At 47.0% G+C, this 26,678-nt stretch overlaps 1 long non-coding RNA gene across 3 annotated transcripts in view; it reads right to left on the reverse strand.

The window, feature by feature from the left end:
* Window positions 1-26,678, reverse strand: part of LOC142491992 (uncharacterized) — a 54,700-nt gene that overhangs the window by 25,869 nt on the left and 2,153 nt on the right. For all 3 annotated transcript variants that reach the window (XR_012800641.1, XR_012800640.1, XR_012800639.1), the window contains exon 2: window positions 26,161-26,279. This is a non-coding gene — a long non-coding RNA (uncharacterized LOC142491992). The remainder of the gene's footprint in view (window positions 1-26,160; window positions 26,280-26,678) is intronic.

Genomic DNA, 26,678 nt, shown 5'->3' on the forward strand with positions numbered 1-26,678 from the left:
TCATCCTCATTGGAGGTTGCCCATTTCTCTGACTCCTTCTCAACAATTGTTCTGTCACTTCTGTGGGAGAGTGACGGTCGTCTTCTGTTGCATTAAGTTCTTCCCTTGAGGGGCTTGTGTTCTCAGGCCTGTCTGAGTTTGGAACGAAGCATGGGCTCTGAGGGTCTAACATTGAGATTTCCGGAGCCACCACCTGGGGTGCTCGCTCCCTGAGCTCTTTACCCGAAGCTCCCTCGGGAGATGCTCCTTGGGGAGGGCCCCTTTGAGAGGTTCCCTCTTGGGGAGTTTCCCGACTTTCGCCGCTCCCTACTTCTTCTTCTGATGACATTCCTCCATTCAGGGGAGATGCCGGCCACTCCAATTCTCCTTCCTCTACTTGTGGAATAGGGAGCAGATGATTACGATGCCAAGTCTTTACCCGACCCTCCGAGTCTTTGATACGGTAGACTGGAAGGCCGGGCAATTGAGAACCACCTCGTACAGCCCCTCCCGCCATCGGTCGGCCAACTTATGTTTTCCCAGTACTCCCAGGTTGCGGAGAAGTACGGCATCGCCAGGTTTAATGTCTCTGTGTTTCACCTTATGGTCATACCGCCTTTTATTTCCAGCATTCAGTTTTTCAGCGGATTTCTCGGCTTGCCCGTAGGCTCTCTGTAGATTCTCTTGTAATCTCTGTACATAACGGAAGTGGGTAGTATTGTGTACCCCATCTGTAGAGACTCTCAACTGTATGTCCACCGGTAGTCTGGCTTCCCGGCCGAATATGAGGAAGTAGGGCGAGAACCCAGTAGATTCGTGTCGAGTACAATTGTAGGCATGGACGAGTTTCTACATGACGACTCCACTTAGTCTTTTCCACGCCGGTTAACGTGCCCAACATGTCCAGCAGAGTGCGGTTGAAGCGTTCCGGTAAGGCATCCCCTTCAGGGTGATAAGGGGTAGTACGGGACTTCTTGATGTGTAGGAGGTTCAACAATTCTTTAATTAACTTACTTTCGAAGTCCCGCCCTTGGTCGGAGTGAAGGCGTTGAGGGAGCCCATAATGCATGTAGAAAAAACAAATGGCGCACAGCCAGGGAGTCAGGTGTGGAATAAAAAAACTTTTTCTTTATTGCAGCATAGTAGGAGACAAATTCACCCCCTTGGGGGACACAGACAGGGACCTCCTACGCGTTTCGGACCAACGGGTCCTTTATCAAGGATAAAGGATACTCCTTGATAAAGGACCCGTTGGTCCGAAACACGTAGGATGTCCCTGTCTGTGTCCCCCAAGGGGGTGAATTTGTCTCCTACTATGCTGCAATAAAGAAAAAGTTTTTTTATTCCACACCTGACTCCCTGGCTGTGCGCCATTTGTTTTTTCTACTGGACATATCTGGATTCTGGATTCTTCTTGACTTGCACGCCAGCAGAGAAACCCTGGAGATGACGTGAGTGGGGCTTATTGGTTTAGACTGTTATAGTTAAGTCTGACTGTTGTCATTGTGATACTTACAAGTCTTCATTTGCCTACCCACTCCCACTGGTATCTCCAGGGGCTATATTATTTATGTTATTGGATGTAGTTGCTGCGGGCTTGAGCACCCCAACTCTTTACCCATAATGCATGAAATACTTCTCCCAGAGTACCTTAGCCACCGTAATGGCTTTTTGATCTTTGGTCGGAAAGGCCTGGGCGTAGCGGGTGTAATGATCAGTGATAACTAGCACGTTTCCTATGCCATGGGTATCAGGTTCGATGCACAAGAAGTCCATACAGAGTAAGTCCATAGGTCCCGTACTTCTTAGGTGGCCCATCGGGGCAGCTCTCGTGGGTAGAGTCTTATGCTGGATACAACGCACACACCTACGACAGTGATGCTCCACGGATTCTCTCATTTTGGGCCAGAAAAATCTATCTCTCACAAGTCCAAAAGTCTTATCTACCCCCAGATGACCGTGTTCGTTATGGAGAGCTTTCAATACCAGGTACTGCAGTCTTTTTGGTAACACTAGCTATCGTCGACTCGGGTGATCGTGATATTCCACCACTCGGTATAACAATTTATCTTCAATCTCAAATTTGTCCGCCTCTCGCATCAGTATACCTCCCACATCCCCCGGAGTCTGGCGAAGGAGGGCCCGGCGATCATGTCGAATGGCATAACGGATAGCCCCTGCGACCGGGTCTTGTTCTTGGTACCGTACCATGTCCCTCCAGGCGATAATCTGATCGGGTGTAACATGCATCCCACTCGGGTCACTGTAGGCTTCGGGTATAGCAGTGGAGGTGCACGCTAGGGAGTCGGCTACTCGTAATTCCGAAAAGGCTACTTGCTCATCTATGATGGCGGCAGTGCAACATAGAGCTCTTATCCCCGGCCCAGGGATCTCTTCCCACTGGTCTCCGTCAGAGGTAGTAGCCAACCCCGGTCGCCGCAACAAGGCGTCTGCTCCAATGTTCAGGGGCCCAGGTTTGTATTTCAAGGTGAAATTGTAGTTGAAGAGCGCTGCCAACCAGCAATGTCCGGCCGCGTCGAGTTTGGCGGATGTCATGATGTAGGTGAGAGGATTATTATCGGTTCGTACCTCGAACGACACCCCGTACAGATAGTCCCGAAGTTTGTCTACAATGGCCCACTTAAGGGCCAAGAACTTGAGTTTGTGTACCGGATAATTCTGCTCACTGGCCGTGAGACTGCGGCTGCTGTACGCAACGGGTCGTAATCCCTCAGGATATTTTTGATGTACAGTAGAGGCAACTCTTATTCTAACAAAAACCAATGGCAATTCCCCAAAAGACCCAGGTACACCCAGGTACATTCTGAATACATGCCTTAAACTTTCCTTAAACTAGCCCCAGCATTTCTGCATTGATTAATGGCCTATCAGATTAACAGCGGGTATCCCTGGCAGTCCCATTAAAACTGAATTGGACTGCCAGGGATCCCTGCTGTGTTAATCCTATGGGTCGTTAGTCAATGCAGAAATGCCTTAAACGTGCCTCAAACTAGCCCAGAACATACCCAGCACATACCCAGAAAGTAACCCGGCTAGTTTACAGCAAATGTTAGAATAAACGTTGCCTCTACTGTAACACCGCCCCTAGGCCACTCAGGCTGGCGTCCACGTGTAGTATGTAGGGCTGTTCGGGGTTGGCGTAGGCCAAGACCGGGGCCGCCGTCAGGCTCTGTTTCAAGTCATTGAAGGCTTGTTCGCACTCGGGTGTCCATTTATCCCCGAAGGGCTGTCGGGCAGGGTTGGTCTTCTGGCCCGCCTCCACCGGATATATTCTGAGTAGGCTGTTGAGGGCTTTGGCCCTACGAGAGTACCCCTCCACAAATCTGCGATAGTAGCCACAGAAACCCAGGAATGAGCGCAACTCTCCCACATTCTCAGGGCGGGGCCAGTTGACAACAGCTTCTATTTTGGCGGGATCAGTGGCAATGCCCTCGCCGGACACTGTGCCCGCCGTACGTCACGGAGGTCCGGTAGAACCGGCATTTGTCCAGGGAGAGTTTGAGACCTTCTTGGGACAGTCTATCCAGTACCTTCAAGAGACGAGCCTCATGCTCTTCCAGGGTTTTCCCGAAGACGATGATGTCATCTAGGTACACCAGGCATTCTCGGGGGTTCAGGTCCCCTAGCGTCTTCTCCATTAACTGCTGGAAGGTGGCCGGGGTCCCACATATACCTTGGGGCATACGGGTGAATTGATAAAACACTAGGGGGCAGACGAACGCTATTTTTTTTGATCTTCGGGGCTCATAGGGACTTGATAGTACCCGGACCTCAAATCCAGTACGCTGAACCACAGACTCCCGTGTAAGCTATCGAGGATCTCCTCTATGCGGGGAAGGTTATACTGGTCCGGTACTGTCCGATTGTTCAGCGTCCGATAATCCACACATAGCCTCACCGTTCCATTTTTTTTTCTCACGACTACTATAGGGGAGGCGTAGGGGCTTCGGGACTCTTTGACAATCCCGGCTGCTTCCATTTCATTGATAGCCGCCCTCACATCTTCCACATCCCTGGGAGCGAGTCGACGGGAATGCTCCCTGAAGGGCTTCTCATCGGTCATCCGAATGGTGTGCTGGGCATTGCGACTACATCTCACCGGTAGAGAATACGGATTGTCTCTGTTCCAGTTGCACTCGTAAGCGTTCCTTCCAGGCTCCCGGCAACTCGGACGAGCCAAAATCGAAATCTAATTCTGTCTCGTGTTCTTCCACGCGGGTCGTGTTCATTTTCACGGCTTCTTCCACAGAACTGACAGGATAAATCCTTCCTATCCGTTGACCCACATCGATGGTCAGGGGAAAGGGCAACATATTCTGTACCATTACGTCTATCCGACGGGGGATGGCGGCAGGCCAATGTCGAAATTCTGGCATAAGACGATACCCCCGCCGTACATCCTCCTCTGGGGTACTTTCCAGTGAGAACTGCTGGTCTTCGTCTAGTCGATCAGCGTAGGCACACCAAGCGGGGACCCTCTGTGTTTCTCCTGGGAAGAGTCGTGTCAACCCTCCCCGCCCGCAGAACAACAGCCCGTAGTCGTCCGAAGGAGAGTGAGGAGGGCCTGGATCGGCTTGAACCAATTGCAGCTGTAGGCTAGACATGGGGAGCTCATTAGTTTCGTGTAGGTAGGCCCGGATGATGGCTTGCACAATATCAGCATTTGTACCGAGTATGATGGGGTACTTGGGGGTATCCTGGGGTTCCAGACACACTAAGGCGTCCACCTTCATGGGGTGAGATTTTCCCGTGTTGAGCTGTTGTATTTCCAGGTCCACGGTCACTAACCGATCGATGGGATAGTCGTCATTACTTAGGCCGCATACCTTGATATGTTCAGCCGGTCGCAGAGGCCTCTTTTGAAGATAATGGTCATAGAACCCTCGGTATATGATGGTGACTTGGGATCCTGTGTCTAGTAGAGCAGAGGAGTAGATCCCATCCACTAGTACCGGATCAGCGCTACCGGTCCCACTCGGTTGCCATCTTCCGCTGGATCTTCTCCCCCTGGGGGGGTTCCGGCCTTGTCGGTATCGGTCGCGTACACCCCGCAAACCATAGCCTGGGGCGGGAACTTCTTGGGAGAGGGACTCCGGCGCCGAGAATCGCCCATCCTACAGTCACACGATATATGTCCCTTCTTTCCACATTTGTAGCAGGAGTTATCTCTGGGGGTAGCACGGCGATCGGGCGGAGGCGAAGACCGTCCCGCGTATTTCGGCTTTTCTGAGCCAGGCTTGTCCGGGGGTGCTTCCTTCTTTTCAGCACTCCCTTTGGGTTTAGTGCTGCTGCTAGTCTTAGGTTTCTGAGGGGAGTGCAGCATCAAATGCGTCTCGTGCTCTTTCACCTGCTGCAGGAGTTGGATGAACGACGGGGGAGGTCCCCGTGTGAGGTGGTCATGAATCATGCTGGCTATAGGGTGAGTGGGGCTGGACCCTCCCAGGTATTGCTTACGGATATATTCATCCATCTGGGAGGGCAGCACATGTTTATGATGCAGCAACAGTCCGAGAGATATTTGTACGCGGTGTATATAGGCCGGCAGCTCTTCCCCCTCCTTTTGATTGATAGCATAGTACTTGGCCCACAGAGCCCCATCATCCTCTTTTGCGCTATAGGCTTCCACCAGGAACTCGATTATCAAGCGAGAGGTTAGATCGGGATATTGCTTGCGGTGAATGCTGATCAGGGTGGACGCTGGGGGCCGCAGGCACTCAATGAGCCGTTGCCGTTTCACCACTTCGGTGCACGACCACTCTTCCATTACTCCCCGAGTGTGTTCCTTCCATGTTTCTACCCCATCCTCCCCAGTAGGCACAGGGAGGGTCCCCGAGAAGGCTTTTAGCTTCCGGTAGCTCTGGGCATGCGTGGCTATCTTGTCATTAAGTTTCTGCAGCATATCGCTACGCACCCTGGCCTCGGCGGATGCGCTCGACCCGGGATAACTGGATTCGGACCGGCAACTACAGGCCTCGCTCTCAGCGTAGTGAGCAAAGGGGAGGGTGGGGTCGTCCCCATCCAGCGTCCGTACGGGAGGGCCTCGCAGGGGGTAGACAAACGGCTACCGCCAGGCGGTGCATCGGTCAGTGATAGGTATTGGGGAACGGCAGGTTCGAGCACTACCAGGTCTCGCCGACAGTCCACAAGCAAGTTGTTCCATTTAGAGTCCTGATCTACGAGTACATCTACCAGGCGGGCTTTGGCAAAACCCGGGAGTTGTCGCAAGGCCGTTTGCAAAGTCTCTAAGGGTAAGGCCATGGGTACTCTGGTCACTGCTACGGCGCGACGGGTAGGCGTGTGCATTTGGCGGGCCCAGTCGCGTATCTCTTGATGGGTAGGAATGGCCATGGTGACAATAATTTAGTTTTGAGGGGGCACCCCAGGTCTAAGCTCTCAGCAGCGCCTCCAAATGTAGCCCTGCTTCCTATCGCTTGCAGGCCGCTACTATGTGCTGTATCACCTGTAGGCTCACAGGGCCTAAGTCTCTGCCACAGAGAGCCTGGGATACTCGTGCAATAACTTATAACAGGTGCAGCGCCTCCACCTGCGATAGCCCCCGCCAGTGGGGGAGTGGATCTTTGCAAGACGTACTGTTGCGGCCGAGTTTATTCTAACATCTCGGCCGCGACAGATACCGGGCGCGCGCCGCATTCTCCCGCGCACGCGCCGGAGCCTCGGAGGATCGGTCCTCCGATCGGGGCTTCCCCCTCCCCTCTCCGGGTCCACCGGGTCCCCCGGAGACCCCCACCGCCATCCCCCACATCGCGGGACACCAGGGCTCCCTTCTGGGAGCCCTGGGCACGCACGCCGTGCGCGCACGCTCACGATGAAGCGTGACCGTGCATCGGTGATGCGCGGCTCGCAGAGGGGATTCAACATGAAAGCCGGGAAATCTCGCGGCTTGCGGCTCTAGCCGTGTTCGAATAAAGTGTGCCGCCTCTGTATATACAGTAATTACCACCACACAGCCTAATACCGTAACCAACTGCCTTTACTTGCATATAAACCTCATTGACATACATACATAGCAACCCTCCTTCCGGAGACACTCTATACTGCGTCAAGGTGGACGCCAAGACTCCCCGACCCCTCCACCGGGTGATCCCACCCTGTGTCCAATCCGCAAGGGATAAGACCTCCCGCTCACCAGTGAGCCAAATATGTGTGTATGCGTATGTGTATGGGTGACTGCGCAGCCACTGTGTCCCGAATGAATGGATGGTACCGTTGGTGCACTTGTTGAAATACCTGCCGGGTACTCTGGTACCCGGAACTGCTACACTCTTCACAAAGGATCCACACGAGGCAGAAGTCATTCTCCCGCCTACGCAGCGGTCCAGGGCGATCCCATCCGGACACTCGTGACGGACTAGCGGGGTCTGAGCCCAGATCTCCCGCCACTAGGATAGTCCTGCTCCAATCGAATGGCACTATGGGGAGCCGGAACCTCACTATGGAAATCCCTAGCTCTGCTTGTCTCTACAGTGACTCAGGGCCTAACTGGGCCTGGGGCACACGGCCTGCGCAGGGGCGGTTAGCCACCCTGCCACCGAAGCTCCATCTCCTCTCCAACCAGCTGTGCCTCCACGTGCGCGCAAACACCTCCCTTACTCTCCTCCACCTCCTCAGCCCATTGGCTCAATCCTGTCACAAGATACCCCTGGGGCTGCTGGGACAATGGTTTGCTACCTCCCACCAATTAGCACTCTCCTCCGCGGGATTTGCAACTACGTCTGTGCAGGCGAAACCTCCCCCTCTAACAAGGTGAATCAGGGGTCACTGCTACAGGTACAAAGCAGGAGTTCAAATAAACTTGTCAGTTACCTGTCTTATGTTACCATACAGTATTTTCAATCTGGGTTATTTAATGATACACATGCCACAAGAACTGGCATACAGTAGTATGGCATACACCTTACAGGAAGTATTCAGAGATGTCAAGAAGAGAGGTATAGTACCTAAAATAGAACTGCTTTGCCGTTTTAATAATATTTAGATGACTAATCAGGGGTTTGTATTAAGCAACACAAATATCTGTAGCATCTACATTTCTAAACAATGCTAATGTGTAACAAGTGGATTGAGTAAAAAGCCAACTTTTGGTAAAGCTTCCTGTGCTGAGTTAGCAAACAGTAGTGATATTATAAATTCACAACTAGCAAAAGCGGACCAGGTCATAAAGAAAAATCTTTGCTTCCAGAATCTATGGTCAATACAGTATTTATTCAAAATACGTCTAGAAATAGCAATATTGTTAAAGTTGCTATTTGTATTTGGTTTGTACAGATTAAATAAACAGTTTGTATCTACTGTACCTACATTTATTCATGGTGCAATTCCCCAGTCTACATTAGGCGACAATGAGACAAAATCAACATAACTTGTAGCAGGACTTTTTTTTCTTGCGATGCCATCTGCCATGTTTGCTAAATTTATATAGGGTCATATTAATTATTACTCCTAATTTGTCATTCGGGCCATTTTTAAACCATAATTCACATTGATGTTGATGTTTGGCCTTAAACATCCCAAGCAGCCATTTTTGAGTATATAGAATAAGGCCCTTTGTCTCTCTCCATCTTCCCCTATACAGTATTCCCCTCTCTCGCCCCTCTCCCCCTCTCATGACAATATAAGAACATATAACACAATACAAACAAATTCTTTTATTATACAAACATACTCCTGGTACCAGTAAATTAACTCTAATGTACAGTGCACTGACTAACACCCTGAACAAAACACATACAGATGTACTGTAGCAGGCTTTATTGCTCCCAATGTGCTCCAGTATTGTATGTGTCCCGCTACAGCATGTCAGCGGGAGCAGATACCATTGTCTTTGGATTAGGAATGCGTGAAAAAGGGGCGGGACTAATGCTTTATTGCACCAGCTGGTGCGCGCCAGCCCAAGCAATAATGTCTGCTACATCTATACATTTCTACAATGCTGTATATCACACAATAAAAATGTACATCAAGGTGCATATAACCCGGGGCAGATGTCCCATAAGGCTGAGAAGGCTATAGCCTAAAGCGACAATTTTTGGGGCAAAAACATTTGTTTCTGTGATTGTGTGTGTCATACCTTTTCCTTAGCAGGCCCTCTCCTGTAGCGTTGTGTCGTCATGATGACACGATGTCATAATATGGCGTGACGTCCGTTGCCATGACAATGTGGCATTGGGATGTCGTGATGTCATATGCTGAGGAGGAGGGCTGTCCCCAAGCCTACAGGCAGGGAAAAAATGAATCCGCCACTGCATTTAACTGTATGTGAAATGGTATAGAAAACATTCTCTGTTTGCATTTTGGGCACTGGACTTTTTTCTCACTCCTTTTGCCATTCACATGGTAGCACATGGCATGCTGAGACACTTCCACACCTCATTACAGAAGCCACTGTTGAACCTATTTGTCATCACTTGTCTTCTTGTTAATGATCACACAGTCCGGCAAGCTCTAACATCAGAACCCACCACTTTATATATATATATATATATATATATATACTAGCTGAGAGACCCGGCGTTGCCCGGGATGTAATGTTCCCGTTCCTCTCTCTCCTCCCCCCTCTCTCTGTTTGTCCCCCATTCACATCAATCCAGTCCCCCCCCTCCCTCCCTCCTTTACAGCTTCATGTAGCGTGTGTGCGTCAGTCACTGTGTGTTTGCTCGCGCGTCAGTGAGTCTGAGGCAGAAACACAAACACACACAGACTGACTGACGCACACACAGTCAGTGTGTGCCTCAGTCAGTGTGTGCGTGCGTCAGTCAGGCTTTGTGTGCGCGTCAGTCAGTGTGTGCGTGCGTGCGTCAAAGGGAGGGGGGGGCGTCAAAGGGAGGGGGGGGGCGTCAAAGGGAGGGGGGGGGCGCCTCAAAGGCATGGATTCCTCCCCCTGCATTTCCTGCAGTGGACAGGAGGGGGGGGGCAGTGGACAGGAGGGGGGGGGGCAGTGGACAGGAGGGGGGGGCAGTGGACAGGAGGGGGGGGGGCAGTGGACAGGAGGGGGGGGGCAGTGGACAGGAGGGGGGGGGCAGTGGACAGGAGGGGGGGGGGCAGTGGACAGGAGGGGGGGGGGGCAGTGGACAGGAGGGGGGGGCGCAGTGGACAGGAGGGGGGGGGCAGTGGACAGGAGGGGGGGGGCAGTGGACAGGAGGGGGGGGGGGCAGTGGACAGGAGGGGGGGGGCAGTGGACAGGAGGGGGGGGGGCAGTGGACAGGAGGGGGGGGGGCAGTGGACAGGAGGGGGGGGGGGCAGTGGACAGGAGGGGGGGGGGCAGTGGACAGGAGGGGGGGGGCAGTGGACAGGAGGGTGGGGGCAGTGGACAGGAGGGGGGGGGGCAGTGGACAGGAGGGGGGGGGGCAGTGGACAGGAGGGGGGGGGGCAGTGGACAGGAGGGGGGGGGCAGTGGACAGGAGGGGGGGGGGGCAGTGGACAGGAGGGAGGGGGCAGTGGACAGGAGGGGGGGGGCAGTGGACAGGAGGGGGGGGCAGTGGACAGGAGGGGGGCAGTGGACAGGAGGGGGGGGCAGTGGACAGGAGGGGGGGCAGTGGACAGGAGGGGGGGCAGTGGACAGGAGGGGGGGGGCAGTGGACAGGAGGGGGGACAGGAGGGGGGACAGGAGGGGGGACGCAGTGGACAGGAGGGGGGACGCAGTGGACAGGAGGGGGGACGCAGTGGACAGGAGGGGGGGGCAGTGGACAGGAGGGGGGGGCAGTGGATAGGAGGGGGGGGCAGTGGACAGTGACACACACACACACACACACACACACACACACACACACACACACACCTCAGTTGATGCGCCCTTTCTCAGTTCCGTTTGGCGCCGGAGGTGGGGAGCGACACCTACCTGTACTTCCGGCCGCCGCCACCGTCTGACTCGGCGCCGCGAGGGAGGAAGGGGGTCCGCCATCTTACGCGCCGCGTGGCAGCTGCGGGAAGCGAGGTGATTTGGAGCGGGGAGGCGGGAAGCGAGGTGATTTGGAGCGGGGAGGGGTGATTTGGAGCGGGGAGAGGTGATTTGGAGCGGGGAGAGGTGATTTGGAGCGGGGAGAGGTGATTTGGAGCGGGGAGAGGTGATGCCGCTGGGGAGGGGGAAGAGGTGATGCCGCTGGGGAGGGGGAAGAGGTGATGCCGCTGGGGAGGGGGAAGAGGTGATGCCGCTGGGGAGGGGGAAGAGGTGATGCCGCTGGGGAGGGGGAAGAGGTGATGCCGCTGGGGAGGGGGAAGAGGTGATGCCGCTGGGGAGGGGGAAGAGGTGATGCCGCTGGGGAGGGGGAAAAGGTGATTTGGAGAGGGGAGAGAGGTGTGTGTGTGTGTGTGTGTGTGTGTGTGTGTGTGTGTGTGTGTGTTTTTTTTTTATTTTTTTGGACCTTTGGCCCGTCACTCCGCCTCAGGCCAATGAGAGGTGTGGGGGGCGGGCCAAGGGGGTGGTGTGAGTGTGTGAGGCCAATGAGAGGTGTGCGGGGGCGGGCGGGCCAAGGGACCAATGAGATTGCCGCTAGGGACACCGGACATCCAGCAGGCAGGCATGCATGCAGGCAGGCAGGCAGGCAAACAAACATACAGTGCTTTCACTAATATAGTATAAGATATATATATATATATATATATATGTCAAAAAAAGTGCCACTGAGTGTTGCCAAATGTATACAAGAGAAGACAAAAATACCCATTGCTACATCCAAAATGACAAAATACATAGTTACGGTAAATAGTTCAATGTTAGTATTCTCATGAGTAAGGGTCATTTAAGCAGTAAGGGTCAGTAAGCAGGTCCTAACACTACCTGTGTTAAAAAATTCCTTTTTTTTCGGTTTCAACATTATTTTTACAAGTTCAATGTTCCATTATTATTCAAAAAGAGTAAATGCTGCACACCACAATATGATAAAGAGTGATACAATTACCGGTGCTCCTATCAATGTATGCATCCAATCCACGGCATACAAAAAGGAATGAAGATGGGGCACACGGATTTCCAAAATAAAGAGATTAAAGCATACACAACGTATCGACCCTAAGGTCTTTGTCAAGTGTAAAAAGTGGCCACCTTAGGGTCGAAACGTTGTGTATGCTTTAATAAATCTCTTTATTTTGGAAATCCGTGAGCCCCATCTTCATTCCTTTTTGTATGCCATTATTATTCAAGGCATTCTAGGGCTCAATGCAGGCCTCGTGTCCTATGCGCATGCATGGGAAGTGGAACGAAACATCAACGAAACTTGTTGATATAATACAGTGACATCAATTTAGCCTAATACTGCTGCGGCACAGTTTATTCGAGCATTTGCCCGTTCTGTGCCGCAGCAGTAGCCTGGCGCGCGCCCGAGTGTGACGGGCGCGCGCCGAAGCAGCGGAAGAGCGCCCTCCGATCGGGGCGCTCTCCCTACCGCTGCCGGGTCCGCCGGGTCCCCCGGAACCCCCTGCGCTGTCCCGCGATCGCGGGACACCAGGGCTCCCTCGGGGAGCCCCTGGACACGCGTGCAGGGGGCGCACGCTCCCGATGACGCGTGACCGCGCGTCTATGACGCGCGGCACGCCGAGGGGCGGCCACTAGCAAGCCGGGAGATTTCCCGGCTTGCGGTACCGACCACACTTCAATAAAGTGTGTCGGTAGTGTAAGTTGATTGTCTACATTTTGTTTCTTATATAGTATTAAGTTACATAACAGACATACAATTGCACACATTTTCATGGGGATTGAGCAAGAAATATATAAGATATGATGAAAAACGAAATGGGTCCCTGTTTTCCTGAACACAGTGTGTATATAAATATATAAATATATATGTAATCGTAGATAGGGGCCATTACAGTGTGTATGGTGCATATACCTGCTGGCAACAGGAGGGCTCAGTGGGGACACAGGAACAGGCTTCTGAGGTTCATACCCCACATATCTCTTTAGCAGTGCAGCGCCTCCATCTGCCATAGGCTCCAGGAACTGAAGGAACTGAAGGTGATCTCCCATGGTAGAACTTATTGCCTCTCCCCCCCAGTAAGGTCACTCACCAGGCAGGAGGTATATTGCAAACAGGAACGGGTTTATTACTATACTCTGCAGTAACAGGAATAAGGCAGGATCTGCCAAATACAGTCTCTCAGTATTCACTGGATAATGGTCCCTGGACCGCCACTACGGGCCAAAGGGAACCGCAGCCGTCCTAACTCTTCCCCACCTCCTTAGCGGAGGCAGAGGTATGGTACACACTCACTCTCCCCAAGGGGAAGAGGAATAGAGTAGGCCCAATATGCAGCCTCTTCAATGTGTGACCTACCTTCCTCAAGTGGGGGAAGGCACTCTAAACTTTAGGGCGATCCTGCCCTTAAGTACTGCCAAGAGGCGGGCACCCCATTGTCCCAGCTACAACAGGATGTACCACCCCCTGCTGTCACTCAAGTGCAGTACCACCGTGTGTGTGTGTGTGTGTGTGTGTGTGTGTGTGTATGTGTGTGTGTGTGTGTGTGTGTGTTGCATACACATATACACCTGTAAATACATTTTCTTTACGCCCGCTAATTATTATTGTACTACAGATTTGTTTTAGGTTGTGATATCTTTTGGGCAGTTTTTCATAGATTATGGGGCTTATGCAGAGAGGATCTAAAAGGGAATTGCGCCATCTTCTGGCCAAAAAACTCGCCAGAAAACCTTTAACTCGGGAGAAAATGGCGCGTTTTTTAAAAACCGGCTGAAAAGTTTTCAGCAGAGTAAAAGTCGCCAAACAGGTGGCGAGAACCTGGAACTCGCCATACTATTATAATGTGCGATTCCAGAAGGACCGAAGCGCTGGAACGCGCCATTCTGCCCTATAATATGGCGTGTTCCAGGTCGCCAGAAAAACTTGGAAATTTGATTAACATCTGCTAAAACAAGGTAAAGGCGCTTTCAGCATACGGCCATAATTTATGTACCGTTTTCCCAGTACATCACGATTCTCTCTGCATAAGCCCCTAAATTATAGTATACAGAGCTTTCAAACCCTTATAGGTTTCTTCTTTATGGAACACATGAAGCAGAAACCTGTGAGGTTTTAAAAGCTGAGTACACTGTAATTTTCTCTATAAATAACTCTAATGTTTATCCCCTACAGTATATCTAAATTTCACCAGGACCTATTGCTACAGTAGTAGAATTTGAATTATGTTACTATTGTAGTAGCTGCTGAATGCAACTTGTTTTGGATTCCTTTATTCAACCCTATCTTTTTTTTCTGTTTCCATGGAACAAACAAGTATGCAATTCTTCATGGAATTAACACACTGATATTACAATACAGGGAATAAAAAAAATAAAACATGAATAATAATAATCTCATATAGTAAAGTGTTAAAAGAGCATCAAGTGATAAAAAAAAACTTGTAAATGAATCACTTGAGGAGTGCCAGGAACGGTAAACTGGAACTGGTTTATTGGTAGAATAAGCAAATAGCAAATAGTCCATTATATGCATCATCCTTCAATTGTAATAGCATCCAGTGGAGTAATTGATGGAGAGGAGGAGAGTGAGAGGTGAGACAGAGGAGAGAGAAATACATGGGAATAGGGAGGGAAATAGAGGGGGCCCACAAGGTGTGAAATGGGGGGAGGAGGCACGAGGTGTGAAATGGGGCTCGCAACACTGCCAATGGGTGGGGGGTCCAGTCAGAACTGTAGTCCCGGGCCCCCGGAAGTCATTATATTTAATTATATATTTATTAAAAACTTTTCTTAAAAATGTATTAAATATTAATGGAAAATGATTTATTTTATTTATAAAATGTTTTACCAGGAAGTAATACATTGAGAGTTACCGCTCGTTTTCATGTATGTCATGGGCATAGAGTTAAGATGACAAATAATACATGGTTACAAATACAGTTACATAAGTGAACAGGGTATACATTATTTACAAGACAAAGCATGCACAGTTAGAGATAATATATATTATAGACGTATGTACAGTAGCAGTTACAGACCAGGTTAAAATGTGAGACAGCTTTAGTTTTGAAAGAACTTAGATTGGTGGAGGCTGTAAGAGTCACCTGTAGATTGTTCCAGTTTTGAGGTACACGGTAAGAGAAGGAGGAGCGGCCGGATACTTTTCTGAACCTCAGGACCATGAAAAGTCTTTTGGAGTCAGATCTCAGATGATAAGTGTTGCATGTGGTGGGGGTGAGGAGCTTGTTCAGTATTAAAAAAGTATCAAGTGATAAAATCAATGCTTTTGCGAACGTCAATGAATTTTTTTTATCACGCTTTAAAACATGAAGCCAAAAGCGGGATTCACTAAGAAGTGAAAGCCATTTTTTTAAGGCTGATAAAAAAATTCGACCTGTTTTTTGAATCAGTGCTATCAGCTGATAGAAAAAATACAGCCTGTAAGAGCTGCATGGAGACGCTGTCTCCATGCACGGCTCTTACAGGCGATTGTGCATTAAAAATATTGATTTTGATAATAGTGTACATAAGTAGGGGGTCTCCTGGGCTGAACCGCATTGATTTCAGCCTCGGGGACCCCCTACTTCCTGGTTTGTTTGTTTTTGGACACAGGATTGGTACCGCAGGATTGGCACCCCACGTGGACTACCTGGAGACCCACAGACACCTGCGGGGACCACCCGAAAACCCCTGGACACCCAAAGGGACCACCTGGAGGCCCACAGACACCTGTGGGGACCACGCGAGGACGCCCAGACACCCACGGGGACCACCCAAGGACCCCTGTAGGGCCCCCAGACACCAGCGCGGACCACCTGGAGGCCCACGGACACCTGCAGGAACCACCCGAGGACCCCCAGACACCCTCGGGGACCACCCTGAGACACCTGCTGGCCTATTGTATTAATGCTGTGTAAGAAAAAAAAAATATTTTATGCATGTCTCCATCTCTTTTGTGCCAGCCTTAAGTTGGTGAAAAGAAATGGTCAGCTTTTATAGTATAAATCAGTTATCACTGCTTTGTGAATAGCACTTACTGGCAAAAAACGCAGTGTTTGCCATTTTTTGGGCCTATCGTGCAACTTTTTTTTACTGACATTTTTGTGGTGATAAAAAGCCTAAAGGCTTTTTACAGTAGCGCGATACTCACTGTTATCACTGCTTTGTGAATCTCACAACAGGCAGTATCGCACTATAAGGGCATTTATCGCACTTAAAACCACTTATCACTGCTTTGTGCATACTGTAGGTCCCAGAGTCTGAGATAGGAGATTTTTCTGACTTTGTAATGTACTACAGTTTACTAGTAGCTATAGTTCACTACTTTGTTTTTTATTTTAATACTGTTAAATAACTGTATGTTATTTTACTCCACAGTCCAGTGTCCAGTCCACACACATCAGTGCACCAACCATCACCACCCCACCCCACCAGTTAATAATATCACAGTAGTGTATACAACACTTCTAACGAACTGTTTCAGTTTTTACTAGGCTATATACAGTAGATAGAGACTGTGATAGAAGAAGATTGTATCTCTTTCTATCACAGATATACCGTATACCACCATTTAATAGCAGCTCTATAGTTTTAATATTTAATACTGTTAATTCTGTTAAGTAACATTCTGTTACTCTTACTGTCCAGTGTCCACAAGCATACCACCCCCCTATTTAATATCAAAGTAGTGTATAATGACTAAAAACTGTACCATTAGCATTTAGCAGTAGAATTTTTAATAAAACATATTGAATATAACATTAACAATTTGTGTAGTGTAACTGATGTTAATTTTATTACTACTTGACGCCGTCTGCGTTAGATTATTGACAAGTTACATCACCTCACATCCTTAGGTTTTTTGCTTTATATATAATATATGTAGCACCCCTATCCACACGGGCAGGATATGGATGGGTAGTAGGTGTTAGCGGAGCTCACCTGTTGGTAAACTAGAGCCTTGGCTTCCGCGTATAGGAAGATTGGAATGTAGATATGGTGCAGCGGCTCCACCTGTAAAGGCCCAGCCGGGAGCAGGGATTCACTCCCCCCACCCCCCTCCCCACCACAGGAACTTGTAAATGAATCACTTCAGGAGTGCCAGGAACGGTAAACTGGAACTGGTTTATTGGTGTCTTAGTAGAATAAGCAAATAGCAAATAGTCCATTACATGCATGATCCTTCAATTGTAATAGCATCCACCCTTACCTGGGCAGATGCACGGTGCAACAAGGACTAGGCCGGAGGGAATTAACCCTTTACCTGTGTCAGATAGGCGCCAGCAGGAACTGGATGCCTACAGCAATTAAACCTCTCCCCTTCCCTGGACAGATAGCCGTAGGATTGACAGCCTCAGTCTAAAGTATCCTCACCCAGGGGTATCATTCCTTCTCCCCTGGGCAGGACAGGACTCAGGAGGAGTCTGGGCAGAACTAATTTGCATGGGAGGACCCTTTTATTTATTTATTTTTTAATCTTGTTATTAGTTTTTGAATAATATGAAACAATAAATACAATAATTAAACATACATACTGTAGTATATATATATAGTTACATAGTTACATAGTAGATGAGGTTGAAAAAAGACGTACGTCCATCAAGTTCAACCTATGCTAAATTTAGACAACGATACTTTATCCTATATCTATACTTACTTATTGATCCACAGGAAGGCAAAAAAAAACCCCAGAGTCATATCATCCAATTATATCTCATAAGGGGAAAAATAAATTCCTTCCTAAGAATTGGCAATCGGATTAATCCCTGGATCAACATCCTTCCCATGTATACTTATTTGGTATATCCCTGTATAGCTTTCCAATCTAAAAAGATGTCCAACCTTTTTTTGAACAAATCTATTGTATCTACCATCACAGTCTCCATGGGTAATTAATTCCACATGTTAACTGCCCTTACTGTAAAGAACCCTTTCCTTTGTTGCTGGTGAAATCTCCTTTCCTCCAACATTAAGGTATGGCCCCGAGTCCTTTGTACTGCCCGTGGGATGAATAGTTATTTTGAAAGCTCCTTGTATTGTCCCCGAATATATTTGTATGTAGTTATCATATCCCCTCTTAGACGTCTCTTTTCTATTGGAAATAAATCTAATTTAGCTAGCCTCTCCTCATAAGTTAGATTGTCCATCCCCTTTATTAATTTGGTAGGTCTTCTCTACACTCTCTCTAGTTCCATAATGTCGTTTCTTAAGATCGGTGCCCAAAATTGTACTCCATACTCAAGGTGTGGTCTTACTAATGCTTTGTAAAGGGGCATAATTATGTTTACTTCCCTTCCATCCATTGCCCGTTTGATGCAAGATAAGATCTTGTTTGCCTTTGCAGCTACTGCATGACTTTGGGCACTATTGCTAAGCCTGCTGTCTACAAGCACTCCTAAATCTTTCTCCATTAAGGATTCCCACAATTTATCCCCATTAAATTTGTAAGTCGCCTGTTGCAGGGTACATGCAACCACACGCGGGTTTTCTTGATAAGGCTTACTGATTGAGCCTTAAAAATGACAGCACACAAAAATAAAATAGCTTCTTGTCAGCATACAAAAACAAAATAACTTCTCTTCAGCATAGAAAAACAAGACAGCTTCTTTTCAGCATGCAGGACTCAGACAGTTCATCAAACATGTACTTTGAAAACAGACCTTGTAGGTAGCAGTAATCTTACTTCAGCATTTCACTCCTGTCTTCTGACCAGCTAGCCTGCATGTGTGTACAGCCTGGGGTTTTTAAAACACCTTGATGAGGCAGCTAGGCTCAGACTAATTAACTCAGCTGAAAGTTAACCTCCTCACTGCTGCACTGCAGACCTTACACATAGGTCTGCCAGGCATATGGCTGGTGACGTTTATTTACCCTGTTACATCGCCTTTTTATTCTTGCATCCCAAATGCATAACCTTACATTTATCTGTATTAAACCTAATCTGCCATTTACCTGCTCACGTTTCCAGTCTCTCCAAGTCCTTCTGAAGAGAAATTACATCCTGCTCTGATTCTATTACCTTACACAATTTAGTATCATCAGCTAAGATGGAGACTTTGCTCTCGATGCCAACCTCAAGGTCATTAATAAACAAGTTAAAAAGCAGGGGTCCCAGTACCGATGGAGGTTGTTTGAACTGGGGCGCTCCCTAGGATTTGTGGCGGAGAAAGTGCTGCAACGCCTAAGCTATTCAAATAAATTGGAATATAGATATGTGATTGTGTACGAAGTGTAAAAGAGTATATAAAAATATATACTGGCCCTTTTTTGATTTCCTGGTTGCTGCTTGACTTCGGAGAAGGGAATCCCGTCTCCTTCTTAGCGTGGCAGTTGTGGTGTGAAGATAGTCAGCGCAAACCTCACGGGCCTCCCGATGTCGATGGAACCGAATGAAATAAAAGGATATGGATAAAAAAGAATTAAAATCTCAGTGTATTAGATACACATGTGGGGGATGGGGGGGGGGAAAGGGGGAGGGGGGTGAGGGCAGGGGGTGGGAGCAAGGAGGAGGATAATGCTGGAGGGGTTGATAATTGGTTTTCCACTTTAACTAATCAAAGAATACATAAAATTATGGATTCAGTGACTCACACGGGCTTGTGTGGTGTCTCTCCCTCAACGCTGACTGTAGTGGATTTATTACAGACTCATATGCTCGAGTCTCAATATACATAAAACTCACACGGCCTGATGTGAGTCCTTGTCCTCAGAGGGTGATGTCCTGTATGGATGGTGTCTGGGTTGTCTCAGCAGAATTATCCCCCGATGGGTGTAGTGTGTGAGTGTCTCCTCTCCCCGTTTCCCAGATGACCAAAAGGAGTGTATGCCAACAAGGGTTAACAACAATAAAAAAGGTCTTTAATGGGTATACATGGAGACATAAGCATATGAAATGCAAACATGTGGTGAACCATAAAAAGTATAGAACGATCTATGACAAAATGAAATAAATTATACTAAGACACAATGAAATAAAATAAGACACAATGAAATAAAATGAAATAAAGCAAACACAAGGACTACACTCACACTTGAAGTCAAATAAAATGGCCCAGCCTCAGCCGCTCGGTACACTCCTGCACGGTCTCCTCCTCCGTTCTTGTTCCCACTGGCGCGTCCGGCAGCGGAACCGGAAGAGGGGATCTGCACCGGATGTCCTGTAGTGTGCTGGGTCCCTCTCTCAATGAGCTCCGGCAGGGAACAACATGTTTCGCAATAAGCTTCGTCAGGTTCCTGACGAAGCTTATTGCGAAACATGTTGTTCCCTGCCGGAGCTCATTGAGAGAGGGACCCAGCACACTACAGGACATCCGGTGCAGATCCCCTCTTCCGGTTCCGCTGCCGGACGCGCCAGTGGGAACAAGAACGGAGGAGGAGACCGTGCAGGAGTGTACCGAGCGGCTGAGGCTGGGCCATTTTATTTGACTTCAAGTGTGAGTGTAGTCCTTGTGTTTGCTTTATTTCATTTTATTTCATTGTGTCTTATTTTATTTCATTGTGTCTTAGTATAATTTATTTCATTTTGTCATAGATCGTTCTATACTTTTTATGGTTCACCACATGTTTGCATTTCATATGCTTATGTCTCCATGTATACCCATTAAAGACCTTTTTTATTGTTGTTAACCCTTGTTGGCATACACTCCTTTTGGTCATCTGGGAAACGGGGAGAGGAGACACTCACACACTACACCCATCGGGGGATAATTCTGCTGAGACAACCCAGACACCATCCATACAGGACATCACCCTCTGAGGACAAGGACTCACATCAGGCCGTGTGAGTTTTATGTATATTGAGACTCGAGCATATGAGTCTGTAATAAATCCACTACAGTCAGCGTTGAGGGAGAGACACCACACAAGCCCGTGTGAGTCACTGAATCCATAATTTTATGTATTCTTTGATTAGTTAAAGTGGAAAACCAATTATCAACCCCTCCAGCATTATCCTCCTCCTTGCTCCCACCCCCTGCCCTCACCCCCTCCCCCTTTCCCCCCCCCCATCCCCCACATGTCCGTCCCAGTACCGATCCCTGAGGTACTCCACTCACGACTTTAGCCCAACATGAAAAAGTTCCATTTATGACAACCCTCTGTTGTCTGTCCTTTAACCAGTTTTAAATTCAGGTGCATATATTATTACTGAGTCCAATTTTCTTTATTTTGTACACCAACCTCTTGTGTGAAACCGTATCAAAAGCCTTTGCAAAATCTAAGTAGACCACATCAACTGCATTACCCTGGTCTAAATTCCTACATACCTCCTCAAAGAAACAAATAAGGTTAGTTTGGCATGATCTGTCCTTCATAAATCCATGCTGACTATTACTAATAATTTTGTTTTCCATTAGGTATTCCTGAATATTATCCCGTATTAAACCTTCAAGTAGTTTCCCCACTATTGAAGTCAGGCTTACAAGTCTGTAATTCCCCGCTTGTGATCTAGCTCCCTTTTTAAATATAGGAACCACATCTGCTTTACGCCAATCTTGTGGTACTGAGCCTATGGAAATGGTCCCTGAATAATAAATATAATGGTTTGGCTATTACTGAGCTTAGCTCCTTGAGAACTCTTGGATGTATGCCATCGGGGCCAGGTGCCTTATTTACATTAATTTTTTCAAATCTCTTATGAACTTCTTCCTCAGTTAACCAATTGTTCATTAATATGGAGGTTGTGGTTTCCTCCTGCAGCACTACTATTGAACTTGATTCTTCCCTGGTAAACAGAGAGGCAAAGAATGTGTTTAATACCTCTGCTTTTTCCTTATCTCCAATAATCTGCCTACCAATCTCACACTGAAAGGATATTTTCTTTGCTATTTTTTTGTTATTAAGGTACTTAAAGAACATTTTAGGGTTGACCTTATTTTCTATTGCAATCCTGTTTTCATTATCCCTTTTCGTTAATTTGATTGCCCTTTTGCAATTTTTGTTACATTCCTTATAATTCTGATACGATGTCTCCGTCCCTTCTGACTTAAAGAATCTAAACGCCTTCCTCTTCTTGTCCATTTCCTCCCCTACCTGTTTATTTAGCCACATTGGTTTTGACTTATTTCTTTTATACTTATTACCCAAGGGTATACACGTGTGCTTTTCTAACAATGTTTTAAAGACTGCCCATTTATCTTCTAAATTTTTCCCTGCAAAAACATTAGCCCAGTGTATTACTTGTAGATTCGACCTCAGTTTATTAAAATCTGCCTTTCTAAAGTTTAAGGTCTTTGTTGAACCCAAGTAATCTGTTTTTTGATAATTTATTTCAAATGAGACCATGTTATGATCACTGTTACCCAAATGTTCCAGTACTTGAATATTTGTTATTACTTCTACATTGTTTGATATTACCAAATCCAGTACTGCCCCTCTCCTGGTTGGTTCCTCAATAATTTGGGTCATATAATTGTCTTTAAGCACCCCCAAAAACATGTTTCCTTTTGTTGTAAAGCTAATCTCATTGCCCCAGTCTATGTCTGGATAATTAAAAATCCCCCATTATGCAAACATGACCCAGTTTTGATGCCTTCTCCATTTGCAAAAGTATTTTAGCTTCCTCAATCTCACAGATATTTGGTGGTTTATAGCATATTCCCACAAACATTTTCTTTATACTTTTACCTCCACTGCTAATTTCTATCCACAAAGTCTTTACATTTTCATCATTCCCTTCATAAACATCATCCCTTATAATAGGTTTTAGATCCGGTTTAACATATAAACATACTCTACCTCCCCTTCTATTTGTTCGATCCTTCCGAAAAAGGGAATAACCCTTTAAATTAACTGTCCAGTTTCATCCCACCATGTTTCAGTAATGCCTATGATATCATACTGCTCCCTTGTAGCTATTAATTAAAGCTCCCCCATTTTATCTGTCAGGCTTCTTGCATTAGCAAGCATGCATTTAAGTTTTTTTCAGCCTGTACTATTATCTTATCTGCTCCATACTTTCTGCGCCCACTTGGTTTAGTCTTTAGAAGTTTTCTAGTATTATCTGTATTTACTATGGGTGTCTCACTGCTTGTCAAACTCGCACTTACCCCCATTCTACCTCCATACCACCTTGTATCCTCCTCTATTCCATTTAGTTCATTATCTGTTTCATTCCCCTCCCCCTCCATCCTAGTTTAAAATCTCTTCCAACCTTTTTAGCATTCTCCCCCCTAGCACAGAAGATCCCTCTTCATTGAGGTGCAATCCGTCCCTAGAATATAGATGGCACCTCTCAGAAAAGGAGTCCCAGTGCTCTAAAAACCCAAACCCCTCCTTCCTGCACCACTTTCTTAGCCATGCATTAACCTCCCTGATCTCTGACTGTCTCCCTGCGGTAGCGCATGGCACTGGTAGTATTTCAGAAAATACTACCTTGGAGGTCCTTGCCTTAAGCTTTTGGCCTAGATCCCTGTAATCATTTTTTAGGACCCTCCATCTTTCTCTAACTTTGTCATTGGTGCCAACGTGTACCAAGACCGCCGGGTCAATCCCAGCCTCCCCAACAATCTGTCTACCCGATGCGAACAATATATATTGTATAAAACATGAATACCATACTGTCAAATCAACTATAATATATTTTATGAATCTATCATGAAAAAAACTAAACTTTTACCCTCTCATAACCCTCCCCCAACACCATAGCTCATATATAATTAGCCATTGCCACAAAATGTTAAAAAAAAAAAAAGTCACCATCTTCATATCTGAGACCTCTTCATTTCAGAATAAATAAATATGCTTTTATATGAAGAAAAACAATCTAAGTTTTAAAATCTATACAGTCATACCCCGCATTAACGTACGCAATGGGACCAGAGCATGTATGTAAAGCGAAAATGTACTTAAAGTGAAGCACTACCTTTTCCCCACTTATCGATGCATGTACTGCACTGCGATCGTCATATACGTCATATACGTGCATAACTGATGTAAATAATGCATTTGTAACAGGCTCTATAGTCTCTCCGCTTGCACACAGCTTCGGTACAGGTAGGGAGCTGGTATTGCTGTTCCTGAAGTGCTGACAGGTGCATGCGCGAGCTGCCGTTTGCCTATTGGGCGATATGTCCTTACTCGCGAGTGTACTTAAAGTGAGTGTCCTTAAAGCGGGGTATGCCTGTATACTATAACTCGATAGCTTCTCTGCCGCAGTAACTGAGCAGGCCCTACTGTAGAAAGCCCTCACCCTGGCATGTAACTCCAACTGTAGCACGCACGCATACCCGCTGGGGAGGGGGGGGGGCGGCGGTGCGTGCACAGCGCTTTACTGCTATCTGAGGTCTGTGGGGAGAGTGAGAGATTGCAAGTTGTAAGCTCAATTTGCATGTCTATTAAAAAAAATTGTAGTACAGCGCGGCTGCCAAATGCACGCGAAGGTGCGTACTGGGCCCAGCCCCATTGAGTGCGGTACTTGTACACACAGCGCACACCTAGCCATGCGCTGTAGAGAACACTGGGGCCGCAGCTTTAAGTGTCCTGAAATCTACTAGTGGAGTAGCTGGTTGGGGGCTGGGGAGGGAGTAGGTGGGGAACGAGGAAAACTGTGCTGCTAGTGTCAGCATATTGCAGTAATAGTAGGCCACTATAGCTGTTCCTGCTGTTCTACCTGTACTGCTAACTGAGCCTCTTGAAAAATCCCTCCTCTGTCTCACAGGAGGAGGAACCAGCAGAGCCTGCCTCTGTCACCACTCTTCATTACAAAAAAAAAAAAATGTTTCTCTCTGCTCCTGCTGTCCCACTCCCTGGACCCTGCCTGCTTTAACCTCCTGGAGCCTGCCTCCTGCTTTTATCTCCTGTGCCTGCCTGCATGTCCCTACTCCCTCCGTAATGGTCCCTACCTGCCTACCCACACGCTAATTCAACTATAAGTCCAGTCCCACATGCCCTATCCCATCCCTCAAATTACAAATAGCACAGTAAGTGGGAAGGGTGTAGCGCATGCATGGGAAGATTCAAATTTTGTAAAATCCGCTATCGGATCTAATATAAAATCTGATTGTGGATTTTCAAAGTCCTCACGGAAGGAAACTGATGGAAAATTCAGGAGCATCCAAACAAATTTATTAGCATCCAATCCACCTTCGGAGCAAATTTTGATAACCCAATCACCTGACTATACATGGATCAGATTTTGACAATTCACCCATCCCTAGTAAATATGTGCATGTGGAGATGGCAAAGTAGTCCTGTTTTCCAAGCTAATGAAATGCTTAATTAAATCAGACAGAACTTGACTGTATGTATTTATTAATGTATTTGAATGTTGTTTTTACATAGCGCCACAAATGTTAAAATGTCATTAACTGGCACTTGTTGCAAAACTGGGTCAAAGAAACTGCACCAAATACTGTATGTTAAAAGAAAAGCATCCCTATTGGAACAAATAGGATCTTGTTGCTTGATAAATCCATTCCAAATATACAACAGGAAAACAATCATGCATTATAGAAGATTATAATTAGCCTTAAATAACAATATTCCAAACAATCCCAAAAATAACTCAAACAGTGCCTCTGATTTGAAAGTAAAAAGTCAGTTTACTCAAGCAATGAACATCTGTGCAAATATACTGTACACTAGTTTTTTTTTGTCAAATGTGTGATTCATGATCTTGCACACTTGAAAGTTGATAAACCATTAAGGGGGATATCACTCTGAATATTTCACTTTAAAAGAAAATAGAGATTCTTTGTTAAGGGATGAATTGGATGCCTTAAACGTTTATGAGGCTTCTAGTAAAAATTCACTATGAGCAACGAACAATCCAACATTTAGAAATATCTAGGGCTTTCTCGAAAATAGGGTCTCTTATAAATGCTATAGATGCAAAGCATGTTGATACATGTATGCAAGAATGGGAAAATAATCCATAATTGATGCTTCCAAAATGTCACTGTGATGTGTTGTTGTAATTATAAATGAAGACTGTTTCTCATGAAATAGCAATGGCACTATAAATTGTTATATATGTATAAAGATGTGCGGGTCCATGATGTATAAGCAAAACCCCAAATACATGAGGAATAAATGCAGTCTCTATCCCAACCTAATACCCCCTTCAGGGAAGAGGGGAAGGAAAAGGAAAACAACACCGGCAAGGGACCCCGCATAACTGAGTACCCAGGCCACAACTCCCACAAATAGGTGAGTAGTAGGCTGTTACCACACTGACTGATATAAGAAATGAACAGTCCCACTCTGTGATATACTGTAGGTACTTGAGTACTCACGGTACCATCTCCTGGATGAATCTTGGTTCCTTCAGGCGTGATTCATTCTTGGGATCCCATGAAGGTAAGCACATAGAAGTGAAAAAATGAGCCACAGCGAGCATGATCATACATGGAACCTGCAAAAGATTTGGAAAAATCACATAACACCAATAAAATTACCCAAAGTAGGAGGCTGTGTATGTGTGTGATATGGTGTGTGTGCTGTGTGTGTCTTTTGGGTATGTGTGTGTGCTGGGTATGTGTGTGAGTGCTGTTTGTGTGTGTATGTGTGTGTGTGTAATGCTGGTCCAGTCAGGGTCGCCCTGGCAACCTTGGAATGTTGTCCTTTGAATGGTGAGGATGCTCAGTGGGCGGTTGAAAAGTGAGATGAAAAGTGAATTAGACACAGGACTCACACAAAGAATGATGTGTACATTGATATTGATTTGAGAAGTTGTCAATAAATGGTTTAAAGTGCAAAGCTAAATTTTAATCCTGCCTCACCTTGTAAATTATGTTGAATGTGTCCTATCTGA

Source organism: Ascaphus truei, chromosome 4 (assembly GCF_040206685.1).
Source record: "Ascaphus truei isolate aAscTru1 chromosome 4, aAscTru1.hap1, whole genome shotgun sequence".
NCBI lineage: Eukaryota > Metazoa > Chordata > Amphibia > Anura > Ascaphidae > Ascaphus > Ascaphus truei.